This window comes from Falco cherrug, chromosome 3 (genome assembly GCF_023634085.1).
Source record: "Falco cherrug isolate bFalChe1 chromosome 3, bFalChe1.pri, whole genome shotgun sequence".
In the NCBI taxonomy this organism is placed as follows: domain Eukaryota; kingdom Metazoa; phylum Chordata; class Aves; order Falconiformes; family Falconidae; genus Falco; species Falco cherrug.
The window spans coordinates 28,649,092-28,664,491 of NC_073699.1; the positions used below are offsets into that span (position 1 = coordinate 28,649,092).

At 46.8% G+C, this 15,400-nt stretch overlaps 1 long non-coding RNA gene across 1 annotated transcript in view; it reads left to right on the plus strand.

Annotated features, from left to right (window-relative positions):
* The window catches only part of LOC129735746 (uncharacterized), a 54,730-nt gene extending 40,822 nt beyond the window's left edge, over positions 1-13,908 (plus strand). The window contains exon 4 of the long non-coding RNA XR_008731590.1: positions 13,371-13,908. This is a non-coding gene — a long non-coding RNA (uncharacterized LOC129735746). The remainder of the gene's footprint in view (positions 1-13,370) is intronic.
* Positions 13,909-15,400: the final 1,492 nt, after the last annotated feature.

Here is a 15,400-nt window from a genome sequence, read left to right on the forward strand (position 1 = left end):
CTTCATATTGGATTGCAGAATTTGTTTACATTTTCTCTTGTGAAACCATCTGCTAAGTGGATTCTTGATCTTTTTCTGGTAGTAATCTAATCCAAATGGATGGGGGCTTCACAAATATGAAACCCCAAGGTGATGGATGGCATGTCTTTACTACAGGGAGTTAAATTCAATTGTACTCCAAAGGGTTACTAAAGCTGAAGTACTCTAGGAATGCAAACTCAGGCTTATAAGCCCCACTGCGATCTAGCAATGTATTTTTCTTCTTTGTAATGCGCATTTGAAGTAGCTGGACTTTCCCCTCCTGGACCCTGTGAAACATCCAGCGGCAGTGAGTGAGCACAAGGCACGTTGCTTCTGAGGAGCTTTACTATGGGAAGAGGTCCCTGATGAAGGACACCCCATGGGTAGGAGCATTCCTTCTTGGGTGCATATTTTGGGACCAATTTGAATTTATTTTTCAATTTTAATTTTATTTTTCAAATGAGCCTTGCTTTGGGACTCTTCTCTCACCGTGCCAAATGCCCTCACTTCTTGCTGTCTCTGTGCTCAGTACCCAGCAGTGGGCTCTGAAAGCCCAGAGCAGGTTTCTTCGCCGGACTGTTTCACGGTGGATCGCTGTTGTACAATATGTGCTAAAGGCTGGGTTCTGTGCCAGGTGCTGGGGGCCGCAGCTTGCCCCTGCCTGCTGTGTAGCGGGGTTAGCAGAGCCCAGCAAAGTTTGCACTGCTGGGAGCTTGCTGCAGGCTGCGGGGATGACTAACAGAGGCTTAGGTCTGATTTCTTAAGCTGGCTTAGCAGCATTCACTTCAGTCTCCAGTGCGTGTCAATAAAATCAGTCAGGCCTTGTATCTGACCTACATCTGTGTGACTGCTGCGGAACTGGTACCCCGCTTGCACCAAATGAGGGCTTGCACTGCCGCATCCACCGGAGAGCTCCAAGATCAGCTGAGAAGCCCAAGGACTTGGCACTTTGGTTGCTTGTGGGTAGGATACAGATGGCTTAAATCCTAGCATAGCTGAGACTTGGCATGCCAGCTGCGGAGAGTGATCTCACCTCCTGCTCTCACAGTCTGCTCCCTCCACAAACCCTTCCCTGAGGCATCCTTGGGTCCCCAGGGTGCACACCTGAAGATGTCCGTGCTGACCCAGGAGTTCCCATGCTGGGGAGATGGGCACCTCTCCCACCTGAGGTTTTGTTCCTGTTTGGGTAGGTGTTTGTACCTGTTGGGTAGGTGGCAGCTGAGTGCTGGTTAAGCCCGCTGGGGAGAACCGGATGAAGTTAAACACATCTGTCATTTGCCAGTGGATTCAATGGGTAGAGCAACAGCCCAGGGAACAGAAAGCCTGGGTTTTACATTCAGGAGTCTTAATAAGGCACAAAGCCTTGCCAGTAGGTAAGTGGGATAAAATCTCTGTAATTGCATTCCTCCTTGTAGATCCAGCCACACGTATACTGCACAAGAGTAACCTGCTGCAGTCCTAGGGCAAAACTGACAAATTCATATCAGTAATCTCTGCGGCTGTTTAGAAACACACCTATACGCTGGCTTGACCTGCGGGTTCACAACCTGAACCAGAGAGCAGCATAGCTGGGACTACTGTGTGGTTGTTAAAGTTGTCTAACATTTTCCATTAAAGCATCATAGTTTCTCTTTCTTTTGACTTTGCCCATATTCAACTGTTGTGGCCAGCATTTTGCATACCAGGTGTCTTCCTCAGGCTGAGGAAATCTGGAAAATTTCAGACAAAAGGATGTGTTCATTTGCAAGGATGAGGTAAGAGGAGCATTCAGGTGAGATGTCCATCTGAGAAACGCTGGAAGGTCTTTCTCTGAGTGGTTCCTAGGTCTTCGGCCTGGGAGCAGGGTTTCCATCTCTGCCATCCCACCATGTGTCAGGGAGCAGCTTTCTGCCTGTCCCAGGACAAGGACTCACATGAAGGCAAGTCTGGGTACACACTCCCATTCCAGCAGCTGAAGCAGCTGGGATTTCCCAAGTGTGTTGGACACTTGCCTAACTCTGAGGCTGGGCAGTGATCAAGTATGTGCTGCCTTGGGCACCCCAGTGCCCTGAAATGAAGGAGGAGAAGCTGCTTTTCCCTTCCCTTCCTAGCCACGATGCAGTGCCAGAGGAAGGCGCTAATCCTGGAGGAGGTGCAGGAGATGGCAAGCAGGGGGTCAGACCAGCACACTGATTTTTCTTCTAGGACGTCCAGAAAAAACACTACTGCTCCTCATCCTGTCCTTCACACCCAAGCCAGTGTGCGCTGTACCCTCCAAAGGAGAGAACAGAAGGTACAGATACTGAGCCGAGTTGTTACTCCCTGGTTCTGCCCCAGCAGCAGCAGCAGACCCACGTCCTGTTTCACTCCTCACTCACCTCTCCCTTCCCGCTTCCTTGTGTGCTGGGGGAGGGAAGTAATTGCATCCAGGTGACAGGAAGGTGTCAGCTTTGAGTCTTCAGGTACCAGGGAGCACCCAGCCACTTTGACACCTCCTTTTGCCCACCCGCGTTGTGAACAGGCCATCACCAGTGCACTGGATCTGCAGTTACTCTGCTTGATGTGGGCAATTACCCACAGCAGTGCCAGGGTGTGAGGGTGAGTAGGAGAGATGTATTTCCTAATGTAGATTAAAAATGTCATTATCAAATCAGACTGGAAAGTCTGCCAGCACAGATAGCAGTTTAGCGATTTGGAAAATTTCAGCCAAAAGGATGTGTTCATTTGCCGGGATGAGGTAAGAGGAGCATTCAGGTGAGATGTCCATCTGAGAAACGCTGCAAGGTCCAGCCTTGCTCATCCACGCATTTCTACTTTATCCAATTATTGTATTAGAGGCAGTGAGGAAGGGCAATAGCCTCTTTTGTACCTGCTTCTAAGAGTGAATGCCAGAAGAGAGAGAGAGAGAGAGAGGGTTTTTTTTTATTGTTTCTTTTTTTCTCCCCTGTTTCCCTATGACTATATCCCACTGCAGTTTTGTGTGGTGGGGTTTGGAAAACTTCGGTACTGCATCCAACCAGAAACAAATGTAGATATGGCTGTGGCAGTTACGGGTTGTCATCAAGGCATCTACCCAAATGCCCACCACCAGAAAGTGGCAAAGATGCAGATTGTGTCAGAGGATACTGGGAAGATGCAGCACTGAAGACAGATGTCTTCTTTCTCTGCGTAGACACAAGAGCTCTGAATGCACTACTGATTCCTTCTACTGTCCCTAAGGGTGCTGAATAGCGCATTAAACCCAGCAAGGGAAAAAACAGGCCTTTTTTCCCAAGAAGGAGGGATCATTAGAGTGCTTGAGGGCTTGTTCTCAGGGCTGTGCATGTTCTCACCTTTGTTTCTTTTTGATCACTTGTCAGCTTCCTAGGCTGCATGCTCAGTCCAGCCTTGCTCATCCACGCATTCCTAATTTATCCAATTATTGTATTAGAGGCAGTGAGGAAGGGCAATAGTCTCTTTTGTACCTGCTTCTAAGAGCGAATGCCAGAGGAGAGAGAGCAAGAGTACCTGTGGCTAGCAAAAGGAAACAAAATGGACAAGTGCTGTTGCATAGTTAATGTAGGTTGTTTGCAACATTCTCTAAAGCTGTATGGTAAATTACAGAATAGGCTGTGTAGGGTAAGAGCAGGAAGAGGTTCCTGCTGGAAAGACTATGTTTAGGGGAAATAAGTTGTATTAATTAAAGCGTGTTCGTAATGTTTTGTTTTGTTTTCTTTTTTCTTTTTGGCTGAGTTGCTTACACTTTCTAAGCTGTTTCTACTCAATCAAGTCCTTATTTTCAGAGGGATCCTGGAGATTTCCTGGTACAACCCTGCCATTTCTTCTTGTGCTGACCAGACTTTAGAGCTGAGGCATTGCCCCCCATGTCCCACTGCAACATCCACCTGCCTCAGCGCTCACTTGCTCTTTGCATTGTCATCATCCTCGGCTTTGGGTCAAAAAGCTGTTAGGGGACGGTAAAAAATAAAGATCTTCAGTTCCTTAATGGCACTTTAATAGCAGTACCCATCACCAGAACTGAGCTTACTTCCCAAACACAACGTAGCTGCTGTGTACTGGCTGTGCTGTTGGCGGACTGCTGGAGTGTCATGCAGCATTGACACTGGAACTGAAGCTATCATAGCAACCTTTGCTTATAATCGGTTTCTGAAATGTTTCCCTTTTGGGTCTCAGAGCCCAGCTGTCAGCCCAGCTGTGCTATGAGCAGTGCCTGCCTGGGACTGCAGGAGGTTTCAATCCCCACCACGTTCACATAATGACAAAAGAAACCTGAGGGGGTGCAAAGTAAGAAACCCAGAGGGTGCTGCTCCTTCCTAAGGCTTTCTCCTGTCCTGCTTCTGCCTTGCTCTTCTCCGCCACCGCCCTTGTGGTGACCAAGCCCTGCAGCTGAGATGCCCCTGTTCCTCCCCTGGTGCCCTCTGAGGACCTAACCTAGTGTCCCCGGTGTGCTGCTGGGCCACCACAGAGGCTGCAGCTCGGGGCTGAGGTGTGACCAAAGCTTCTGTGAAGCTGTGCACTGCTCCCCCAATGCCCACCGCAGCAGCGCCTTAATGGATTGGCAAAATCCAACTCCTCTCGTGCACTTTCCTCAGGGCTGGGACCTTTTCTGTTAGTAGCCGATGACTGGAAGACCTAAGTAACACATCCAGGGCTCTGCTGGCTTCCCAGCTCAGGTCACAGGTTTTTTACACTGCTCTCTTTTGACCCCAAAGACGTTTTACAAGTCTTATAGATTGGGGAGTTATGGCTGGGGAGCAGGAATAGGTCCTCTGTGATTTCTGCCACCAGTAGGACTGAAAGCCTTTCTGGAAACATGTTACAGACAAGGGCTGGCTAGGTGAGATGTCCAGATCTTAAAAAGATGTAAGACACAAGTCCTGGTGGGATTTTCCAGGGAACCTTTGTAAGATCTCTTACTTGGCATACCCCAGTGCTTGTGTCTGCAGAGGGAGCATCCTTGGGGTGACCGAGGGACAGCATGGGGAGATGGAGCATTTGCTTGTTTGCAGTACAGAGGAAGTGTAACCTGTGGTGTGATGTAAATGAGCAGGCAAAGGGGAAGATGCCCTTTTGTTTCCGTTCTTCCAGCTGCCTGCAGTCAGTACCTTTCATTTCCATCTTACGGACTGCTCACCCCTATCTCAAAAGAAATTGAAAGCCTATAATTGAAGAGCTGGTTGCTAGCTAGGTGAAGTCTTTATGCCTGTCAACTCAGAAGCAATAACTCAGCTTAAAAAACTAAACCTGCAATGCTCTGGGGCAAATGATATGCTTAAAAAAACATATATTGTTTTAGGAAGAATTTTTTTAATAACATGGATTTAGAAATAATGTAGAAGATGATCTGATTCGTGGGTGACAGTGAGAATTTGCAGCTGTAGGAATGAAATCCCGCAGACCAAAAAAGATACTTGCAAAAAATGTAATCTGAAGCAAGGATGTGTATAAGGAGGTTGGATGAAGGCTGGGATGAAAATCAGATTTCATGTTTGATGACATCTTTAGACTTCTATCTTTTCCAGGGGAGAAGAGACTAATGAGTGCAATAGCAACTGGTAGTTCTCTCCTGGCCATTTTAAATTATTGTCAAGCTCTGATGCTCTTAAATGAGATTTATTACCTCTCCCAGAGTAATGTACAATGAATCCTCTGCTGAGGCTTTACATGTTTGTAGCCTTCAGTGGAATATTTCTTCAGTTACACGGTCATCAAATTGTTAATAGAGACAAAATGCTACCCAGTCAAAAGCAAACATTTTAAACCAGCTCAGCTATTGTTGAAAGATTTATTTGAAAACATGTAATTTATCAGTTAGGGGACTCTTTTGATTTGGACAATTTAGCATGCACAGTGTGGGTCCTGATTCAGCAGGAAAATCGGTATCAGGATCTCATTTTGGAAAATAGAACAGGTGAAACAGTGGTCTTCATTTTTAAGCAGAAATTGCAAATATAGTAGAGGTTAATGTGACCAAGTACTGGACGCTGCTCTAAACATAATGAATTTGGGATAAAGGTGTATCTTGTCAGAGCTTTGGGATATGTTGAGAGAATTATGTTGCTGGTCCAAGACTTGCCAAATACTTTCCAGACAAATGTTGAAATCCTCAAGGGCCCTGTTAAACTCTTATAATTTCAAACACTAAAGTTGCATATTGCAGAGTTGAAGGTGCTTTCAATCTGATAAATACCAGATTTCTGGCTTTCTTTGATCTAAAAATAGCCTGGCTGGGGCCCCCAGCACCCTTTACAGTACTGCTGTATCTCCCCACAGCAACTTGTGCTGGCAGGGGGAAGATGCGCAGCCGTGCTGGGGGAGAGAGGACCCCTCTTCCTGCCCAGCAAGCGGACAGCAGCAACTTCCAGCTCAGCCCTTCTCCTCTCCACGGGGAAATCCAGCACCAGATTTAGGTCACGTCAGTGGTTGGTGTCAGAATGTGCTTTTTGTGGTATTGCAAGATCCCAGCTGTGCACTGTGAACAGTCATTTCTGAGACCTAAGGTTGGAAGAGAAATAGAGAAAGTTTTCTGAAATGGTTTTCTGATGAGGATAGGGCTGAGCATGATCTTTCTCACCAGGAGGCTCCCTGAACATCCCCCATGGGAGTGCCCAGGTCCCAGCCAGGCTGTGCAACCACCAGCAGCATGTCCGACAGACATCACTCTGTCTTCTTCTGGGCCATGGAGAACAGGAACAAGCAGAAGGTAACACAGGACGTGAGAAATACTTTTCATGGATGCCTGGAGTCAAACCAAGGTCTCCTACTGTATTTCAGCTCCGTGCCATTAGGAACCCAGCATGTGCAACCTGTAGCATTTGCCAAGTGATGTACATATTGATTTGTGAGGAAGATAGCTTCTAGACTAGGCTGGATTGGACATGATGCTGAAACCTTGCTCCATTGATTTATCTTTGCAAGCTAGAAAATATCAGAGAACTTTCTTAATGATTTTTTTGGTTTCTACATGTCTTGAGACAGATCTGTTGGTCCCAGTAACAAACCAGGTCACAGATCCTGTAACCTCACAGGGGCTGGTCCACAAGCCCTGCATTTTTTTTGCTGTAGGTAAAAATCTTGAATTTATTTCCATTATAAGTTAGGTTCTGACAAGGAGATTTCTATGGCCATCAAGTCATCCTGTGGATGGCTTTTTTTTAACATATCTCATTTTGTTCTCAGATCACATAAAATTGTTGATGATGATGGAACTTTGCATTAAAGCAATTTGCAAAGGACACCAGTCTAGCTGTGAGTCAGCATGTGGGTGCCAGGGCATTTATTTCTGATGCTATCCTACTGTGAGAGACTGGTGCTTGGGCCTGTATTTTCCAACATCTGTGAACGTTTCCCTTGACATCTTCAATAAGTGGACCAGATCATTGTGTAGACTTAGGAAGAGGAAATCTGTACGAAGTAATTTCCCTCCAGCACTGCTGCAGAAGGATCCTTCCTACTTGTGTCCACTTCACTCAAAGCACAGACAAGAGAACACTTCCTTAGTGTTCCTTAGACGGCAGCTGCTAATGCTGAAATTAAACAAACAAACAAACAAACAAACAAACAAAAGGGATAAATTCCTGTTCTATTTGTTAAATTGGTATATATGTTATGGCAGCAACCTGTTTTGGGGTGCATGCCCTTGGTTGAATGGCACAGTACACCACCAGTGCCCTTTCCTCTCTTTCCTCCCTGTGAAGCCCTCAAAGGTTTTAACTGCAGATGCCACTAATACCTTTTTCTCTAGTCAAGTGTTCTTATTAATTCTGGCAATATTTCTGACAAGACACACATGCAAGCAGGTAAATTTGCTTCGTGTGTTTCTGCTATGCATTTCAGCCCTGCTAGATGCCTGACAGTTGTATATGTACGGCAGTATGGTCTCCCTGGCTCTGTCCTAAATATGAGCCTGGCACCATGTCTCACTCACATCCAAACAGTTGCTCTTGGAACCAGGATGTTCTCCAGTTGAGATGTTTATATGGTGCTCATCATTATGGTATGCTAAGTGCTCATTTTCAACAAAATTTATTTTCATATCATAACTTCTATTTTTTAGGATACAATGCTTGGAACAGATAACCAGATTATTTTTTTTTTTGTGTGATATCTTTGTGTTCCCTCAGTTTATTAAATATATTAATTGCTGTTATTATTGAATCATCTTTGCTCTTAAGCTTTGTTTATCTTTTAAAAAGAGCAAACACATTGTCTTCAAGCATTAATTAAATGTGAAACATTTTGCCCCAAAGATTTGCGAGCATCACAAATTAGGATTCAATAGAATCAGAGTTCTACATCAAAAACTGTTAAGCACCATAAATACCATTAATGCCATATACCACCTGCTTTTGGCTAAGGATTCTAATAACACAGAGAAGCCGTGTGCTGCTGGGGCTGCCTGGCCTGGGCCAGTCACGTTCCTGTGCCCGACTCTCCTGGCAGAGCCGAATCTGTGCTGTCGCTGAGTCATCCGGTCCACAGCAGCTGAGGTCTATAGGATCTGTTTGCACTTTGAATTAAAATATTAACAACCTGCTTTGCCTTATGTGAACACCCATAGCGGGAGCAGGCTTCTGCATGATCCACCAGCATGCAGGTCCTGCTGAGCAGGGCATCTATAGACTGCCTTCTCATGAATGTTATTTAACTCATTTACTGTGTTTGGAGGGATATAGGAGTCTTGATGGGAGACATACGAGACCCCTCATCACTTCTGTTTGACTTGTTGCATTAGCAAAAAGCTGCAGCAGTTATCTCCAGGCTGAGACGATTGACTAGAAGTGATTTTTCACTAGGTGACATTTGCAATAATTACATGGTGCTTTGCTTGCTCAAGAGGAATTAATCAGCACGACCTTCGAAAGGCTCCGCGGAAAGTGGCTCTTGTAAAAACAATTATTTGAACCTCCTACTACAGCTGCTCCCGGTATAGCTAGGAAATGAGAGGAGTGTACGGTGCATACGGTAACTGCTGCTGGCTGCTGAGAAGACAAGCCCAGCCAGGTGGGAGAAGCAGTAAACTCGAGGGAAATCAGATTTCCTTCTGAAATCCTGCCTATTCTCAAGATTTCTCAAGATCTGCTCCTCTCTGCCAGGCTGCGGGTTGTGGAAAAATCAAAACAAGTGGATGGGGGGTTAGATCTATTCCACAGCCTGGAGCAGGGCTGTGGGTCTGACCACCCTGTTCCAGTCTCTGGAAAAGTCTTCTGGGCACCACCTTATCCCAGATTTTACAGCAGCATGTGAGACAAGCAATTACCTCACATGCTTTCTGCCCTGAGGACAGGACTTTCCCCATAGTCCACTCATGCCGTGGCCCTGACGAATGACCAGTTTGTACTACAGTGAAAGTGGGGAGCTTCCTGGGGGAGCTAGGGGTGGGGCCAGCATCCCCCATCATGTCCTGGGACATAGCTTAGTCACTTGGGTGCAGCATCCCTGCTCCATCCTGCAGTAACATGTTGGACTCCCTGCGTTTCCTCCCTTCTTCCACCCCAGTGACCCTGAGGGGTGTTTTAGCCCCTGGGTGCCGTGGAGCAGTCAAGGTTTCCAGCGAGTGGAAGGGTTGGGGTGGGAGGAGGGCTCCTGGGAGCTCTCCTGAAGCCTGGTGCAGCACAGGGCCCCCCTGCCACCCCCGCCAGGTCAGCCATCAGTTTTTGCAGCACATTACTTTCCTACACTTTGGTGCACCATCGAAAGCTTTGCCTTGCAGGGTGATTGCTACGTGACTGCTTTCCTACAGCTGCCTGCTGTGAGGGTTATGCTTTGTGATGCTGGCCACGAAGCTTCGCTCCATCAGACCTACAGACCCAGGATGAAGCCCCAAGGGTGTCTCCTCTCCTTGTGCTCATGGTGGTCCCGGCTGAAAACCAAGCTGGGGTTGTCTGTCAGGGTGCTAGCTTTCCAGGTCACTTCATTAGGATTTCAACAGGGCTTTGGCTGCTTAAACACCCTGTTAAGAAAGAAAGGGTCCTACATGACTTTTAACCCTGTCTGCTTATCCTGACCACTGTCCCAATGCCTGGTGTAAAAGCATCCCCATGCCAGGTACCTCTCTCCTGTAATGCCTGCTGATGGACGGAGATGTTGGTCCGCGAGTGCTGGGTCTGAAGACACCTGCTTCAAACCCAACCGAGCCGCCGCACATCCCAGCCCAGGTTTCAATTTTCTGAACCCAGACCTTTTTAAAATAGGGTAATGCCATCTGGAAATAGCAGCCTATGGCTAACTGATTTATTGAACAGCCTAGCAGAAACAGCTAGCAACAGTTACCCAATATAAATAATTTTTTAGACATCCCCACACCCACCTTCTTGCTTTCAAGCTGAAACCAGCCTGGAATATTTAAAATGAGAATTTTTTTCAGTGAAATTATGCTTATGCTCTTTTAATTAAAAAAAAAAAATCAAAACAGACTTTAGACAAACAAATACATAAAGAATCATTCTTAAGCTGAAAGAAAGCTGGGAAAATGACTCATTTTGGGTGATCCTGAAAAGGAAGCCAGAAGTCCTGTCTCTTGTTCCAGCCAGTAAAACTTGCTGTCTCATCAGAGAAATTTAATTAGCTTTTATTTTAAGAAGGGGTTGTAGATGTGTTATGTGAGCATGGCACCAGGGCAGTCTGCTGCTGTCCAGGACCCCCTGGCCCCCCAGGTTGGGTCTCAGCCTCTGCTTGCCAGAGGAGGTGCCGGGAAGACAGCCAGTGGCACAGCGTCTGGCAGGGAGGGGACATCATTTTGGTTTATCAGCTGTTTGAAAGAAAGCAGAGTGCTGCTTTGGGCCTGTCCTGGGCTTTACACATGCTGTGGAGATCCCTGGTGCTGGTGCAGGGCTGTGCGACGCAGCAAGAGCTGCCGCTTGGTCGCAGAGCCACACTGGCACCTCGTTTTGCCAAACCTGGCCACATCACCAAGTCACCCCAGCTAAGGGCAGCTGACGGGTGCCAGGTTAGAAGTCTGGCTGAGGCACAGCATGATTTCTGCAGCACCCATCCCCACAGGCACCCTCCCCATCAGTAGGGCTGCTGGCTGCTGGAGAGCCAGCCGCTCAGGTAGGGGTTGAAGCCACGGTTCTGCCTCCTCTTGTCTTCTCAGCAGCACTGGAGGTCTCTCTGTTTAGCTCTTTAGAGAGCAGTGGCTGTCTTTCCTTATAGATGCCTTGTATGAAAGCTGGCTGCGCTCCAGTGGGAGTCCCCAAGCTGAGCCTGGGAAATGCCCTCTCTTCTGTCTGGGATATCCCCCCCTCTTCCTTGGGACTGTGCAGACTTTTTTTCACTGTAGGCTCTGTTTCAGTGAAAAGACCCCAAGGGCCTGAAGAGTTGCTTTTATCTGCCTTGCAGGTAATGCAAAGCCCACGGAGGTGTCCCCCTGATGCTTGACGTCCCCGTTAGTAAGACAGGCTGCTGCCCATCATTTCCCCAGGAGTGCAGCCTTGTAAGGCAAAGGATGAGCTCTGCGAGCGTGCCAACGGTTGGAGTTAAACTCCCCGTACCTTCTGAACTGGAGCCCAACCATCTGCTGTACAACTGTGGATTGGTCCGAGAACTGCTGGTGACTCAGTGGAGGAAGCTGAGTATGGGCGGTCTATTTTTAGCTGTCAGTAAATGCACTAAAGTGGCTTACTGCTGAGTTGAAGACGGGATGGTCAATCCCTGTTTGCCCTATTTAGGGAATAAATGTGAAATACTTACATCCATTTCTAGAAGCTAAATTATAGGTGCTGCTGGGGAGAAGGGTGCTGGGGAGGAGAGATCTCTGGCCATCCCACTGCGTGGCTCAGGACAGGTTTGGCTTTGCTGCTGCTGCTGCTGCACAATCCAAAAGGCAACCAGCACGTTTGCAGAAGGAAAAGCGGAGGAGGAATGTGGGCACTCACCTGGAAGTGTGCTACAGCAACCTGGCAGTGCTCAAGTCTGCTCAGCCCTGCTTGGAAAGGATGCAAATAAGTGATGGGTAACAATGAGCCCAAAGGGACTGCTAAGCTTTTCTTTTATGAAGGGGAGTGGTAAGAAAGAAAATTATAAACCAGATTTGATATATTTATATATATCAAATAAAAAGTAATAAACATATACAACTAATAATATATGTATACAATATATATATGTAAAAAACCTTCTGTTAACCTTGTATCAGAATACAAGAATATATTCCAGGATACTGAAAGTTTGTAGATTTGCAGCTAACAAAGATGTTTTAGTCAGCCAGCAGAGAATTAGCCTGCAGGTACAGCAAACGTCAAGAGTACAGAAAGGGTGCAAGAAGGGTGAGCCGTTAATGTGTATGAAAGGACACACATGGAGATGTTAGTAAATTTTAACAAATCCCATTTCTGCCTGAAATGTCTTCTGTTACTGTTGACAATAACTCTGACTTTGATTGAAAAGGAGAAGAAAAAAGTAACTTTTCTTTGTATGTGGCCTTGCCTGTGCCACATTGGCACAGTTCCCTCTCCGGTCTTTGTTTTCAAGGCTTCCACACAACAGAAGAGCAAGAAGCCTTGCAGATGGGGTAAGAGCTGACATCCCATGGGAGGGTGTTGGCAGGGGTGAAGTGCTGTCCCCACAACTGCCATAAAGCTCTTCTGGGAAACGGGCTGGCCAGGGCTGTTGCTGGATAAGACGACATGAAGGAGTGACCAGACCAGCACAGCAAGTAAGCCAGATGTTAAGGAGGGCAGCAAACAGGTCTCGGTAGGGCACTGGCGTGACGGTGGCTGGGGCTGAGCTGGGATCTTCCTTTACGAGGAGTTTGCCTGGTGGGAGCTGGGGTAGAAACTAGGCAAGACATTTGGGATTTTGTCTGTGGATTGTTGCTGCCGTTGCATCTGTTCTCTAAAAAGAGACTAAGAAAGCCTATTCCACCTCCATCTGTCAATGGCAGTGGGAAAGGCTGCTCTGCCGCAGGCACTGCTGCTCCTTAAAAGCTTCCAAATGCTCCTTTGCTGAGATGTTGTCAAGGTTTATTTCCTCGCGGCAGCTGTGGTCACAGAGCAGTGTGATGGGTTCACAGCGGTAGGAGGAAGAGTATCTGTACTGAAATGACTTCGGAACTGTAAAGCAATTCAGTACACATTTTAAAAAGTTGGTGGGGAATAGAAAGGAGGAGTGACCTCCTAAAATGGAAGAGGATAAACAGCCTCTTGGATTTTACTCATTATTTTCTAAGCATTAGCAGTGATTAATGGAGATTTAGGGGCATCCATGCCGTGATTAATATTTGGAGGGATAGGGGTGGTGTATTAATTTAAAAAATGGACTTTCTCTTTGGCACTGTTATGGGCTGGAGCTGCAGAGATGGCCTGTTGACTCTCTGAGACTATTCACATACAGTCACTTGCAAATCAGTCACATGGGGTTTTGCCTAGCAGGTACTTGAGACCCATCCCTGCCGGCATCCTCGCAGGCACAGCAGCAGGAGCTTGGTCCTGCTGCCCTGCCTGCACCTGAAGCTGTGTCCGAAGGCAGCTGAGCTGGATCAGCCTCTTCCAACCCCATGTGGTCCTGCTGGGACTTGCACCGCTGACACTCAACGTGGCATCTGGCTGCTGCTCATCCTCACCTGCCTTCCCCTCATCCCCTGTGTGGCTGGAGGAACAGGGCTTGTTTGCCTGCTTTGGCAGAGGAAGACACAGGAGGTATGGAGAAATAACACTGTGTGTTTTCCTTATTCTATTATTGGTGTAAATCCTGGTGAGAAACCAAAGACTGAATGTTTAAAAGAGCTTTAAAAAAAGAGTTTAAAAGAATGTTTAATTAGAGACTACATAGGTTTGGCGGCTGAATCACCTGACAATAATCTCTTTAAATTGCTGGGCCAGGATTGGAGTCACATCTCTAGGAACACCACATTATAAAAAATCAATATTAAAATTAGTATTCTTAAATTTTCTCTACAGAGAGTCTGTTTGGGATTGCTTTTCCTTGTGGTTAGCCTTTAATTGCTAGATGTTCCTCACAGAGAGCTGCAGCTTCTGCTTGCTCTGCACTTCCAAAGCACCAGCCCAAGGCTGGCGAGGCAAGGTACCAGCACCGAGAAATCTTATGTTGCCATGAAACCCCATCTTTATACAGCACTTATTCCTTCTTTTCAAAAGCAGGCTTGCAATCCTCTTCTTTCTGTGGCTGTATAAGACACTGTGCTGGTTGTGAGCTGCTGTGCCGAGCCTGGTGCTCCCTGCTGTGCGCGGCTGGAGGTGGCACTGCCAGTGCAGGCTCACAGCACCCAACAGACGCCATCTCGGAAGCATTGCTCCCTTCCCTCCTGTGCCTTTGGGGTGTTTGGGTCTCAAAGTGTACCAGGGCTGCTCTGCAGCAGACTCTTGATTTTTCTTTCCCCAGTGGTTGCCCAAAACAGGATTGTTTGAATGTTTGCACTTTTAGGGGTTGATTTCAATCCTCAGCTCTGACTGCCTATGCTCATTATGCCTTGCTGAATCCAGAATTAGAAAGGATTTTCTTTTCATTTTGCACTGGAAGAAATTGAACATTGGTAAGAGCAGTGATTCCTGTTGGTGGAGGTGGGGGAGATGCTGTCTCCTCTCCCGCTGCTGCTTCTCTCTTGGCTTCACTAGAGCTTCCATCTGTGCAAAATCAGAGAGAGGACTGTGAAACACCCTAGCACACAGAATGGAAATGCCTTCCTCTCTGGGACTTCAGTGGCTTTGGATGGAAATCCTGGGTTGTTCCAGTGCTGGGCATTGCACAGCCCAGCCTTATCTGTCTTGATATTTTGGTTCCTGTCTGAGACCCAGCAAGATCATCACACGTCACATATACCCCTGAGACCGGCCTTTAGGTGTATTTTTTACTTTGAATCACTTGGATATATAATTTGACTCTTCTCTTGCATTTGTCATGGACTTGCATAGTCTGGGGTCTCTTGCACTGGGATCTTTTCACTGATGTTTTCCTCTGGCTTTAGTTTTGCACAGTTTTACTTATAAAATCTTTTGTGAAGCTATCTGCTACTGCAGGCAGCAATTCTTGTTTGTATGAAAGCTGCTTGCCACAGCGGAGAAATTCCCATTGGCTCTGAGCATACCTGTTTAGTATTAAAATATAGAGCTTGGCTATTTTTGGCACGTGCCTTGCAACGGTCTGCTGCAGAGAAGGGATCAGTTCTCTGACTGCTGCCTTTGTAGGCGATGTGCCCCTCTCTTAGACCTGGATGTTCTGTTGCAAAGCAGCTGCTTATGGATTTGTATTTTACTACTGCCACTTCCCCTCTGTCTTTAGAGATTTGTTTCCTTCTATAGCTCCGATGACCAGCATTTTATTTATTTTTCTTCTGTTATGTGGGAAAACACATTTTTGTTGATCTGACCACTTGCACTTTGAAATGTTTTGCCTTGTTTTCATTGTATTGTTATATCTTGGCTGAGCTGCTGTGGCTCATCAG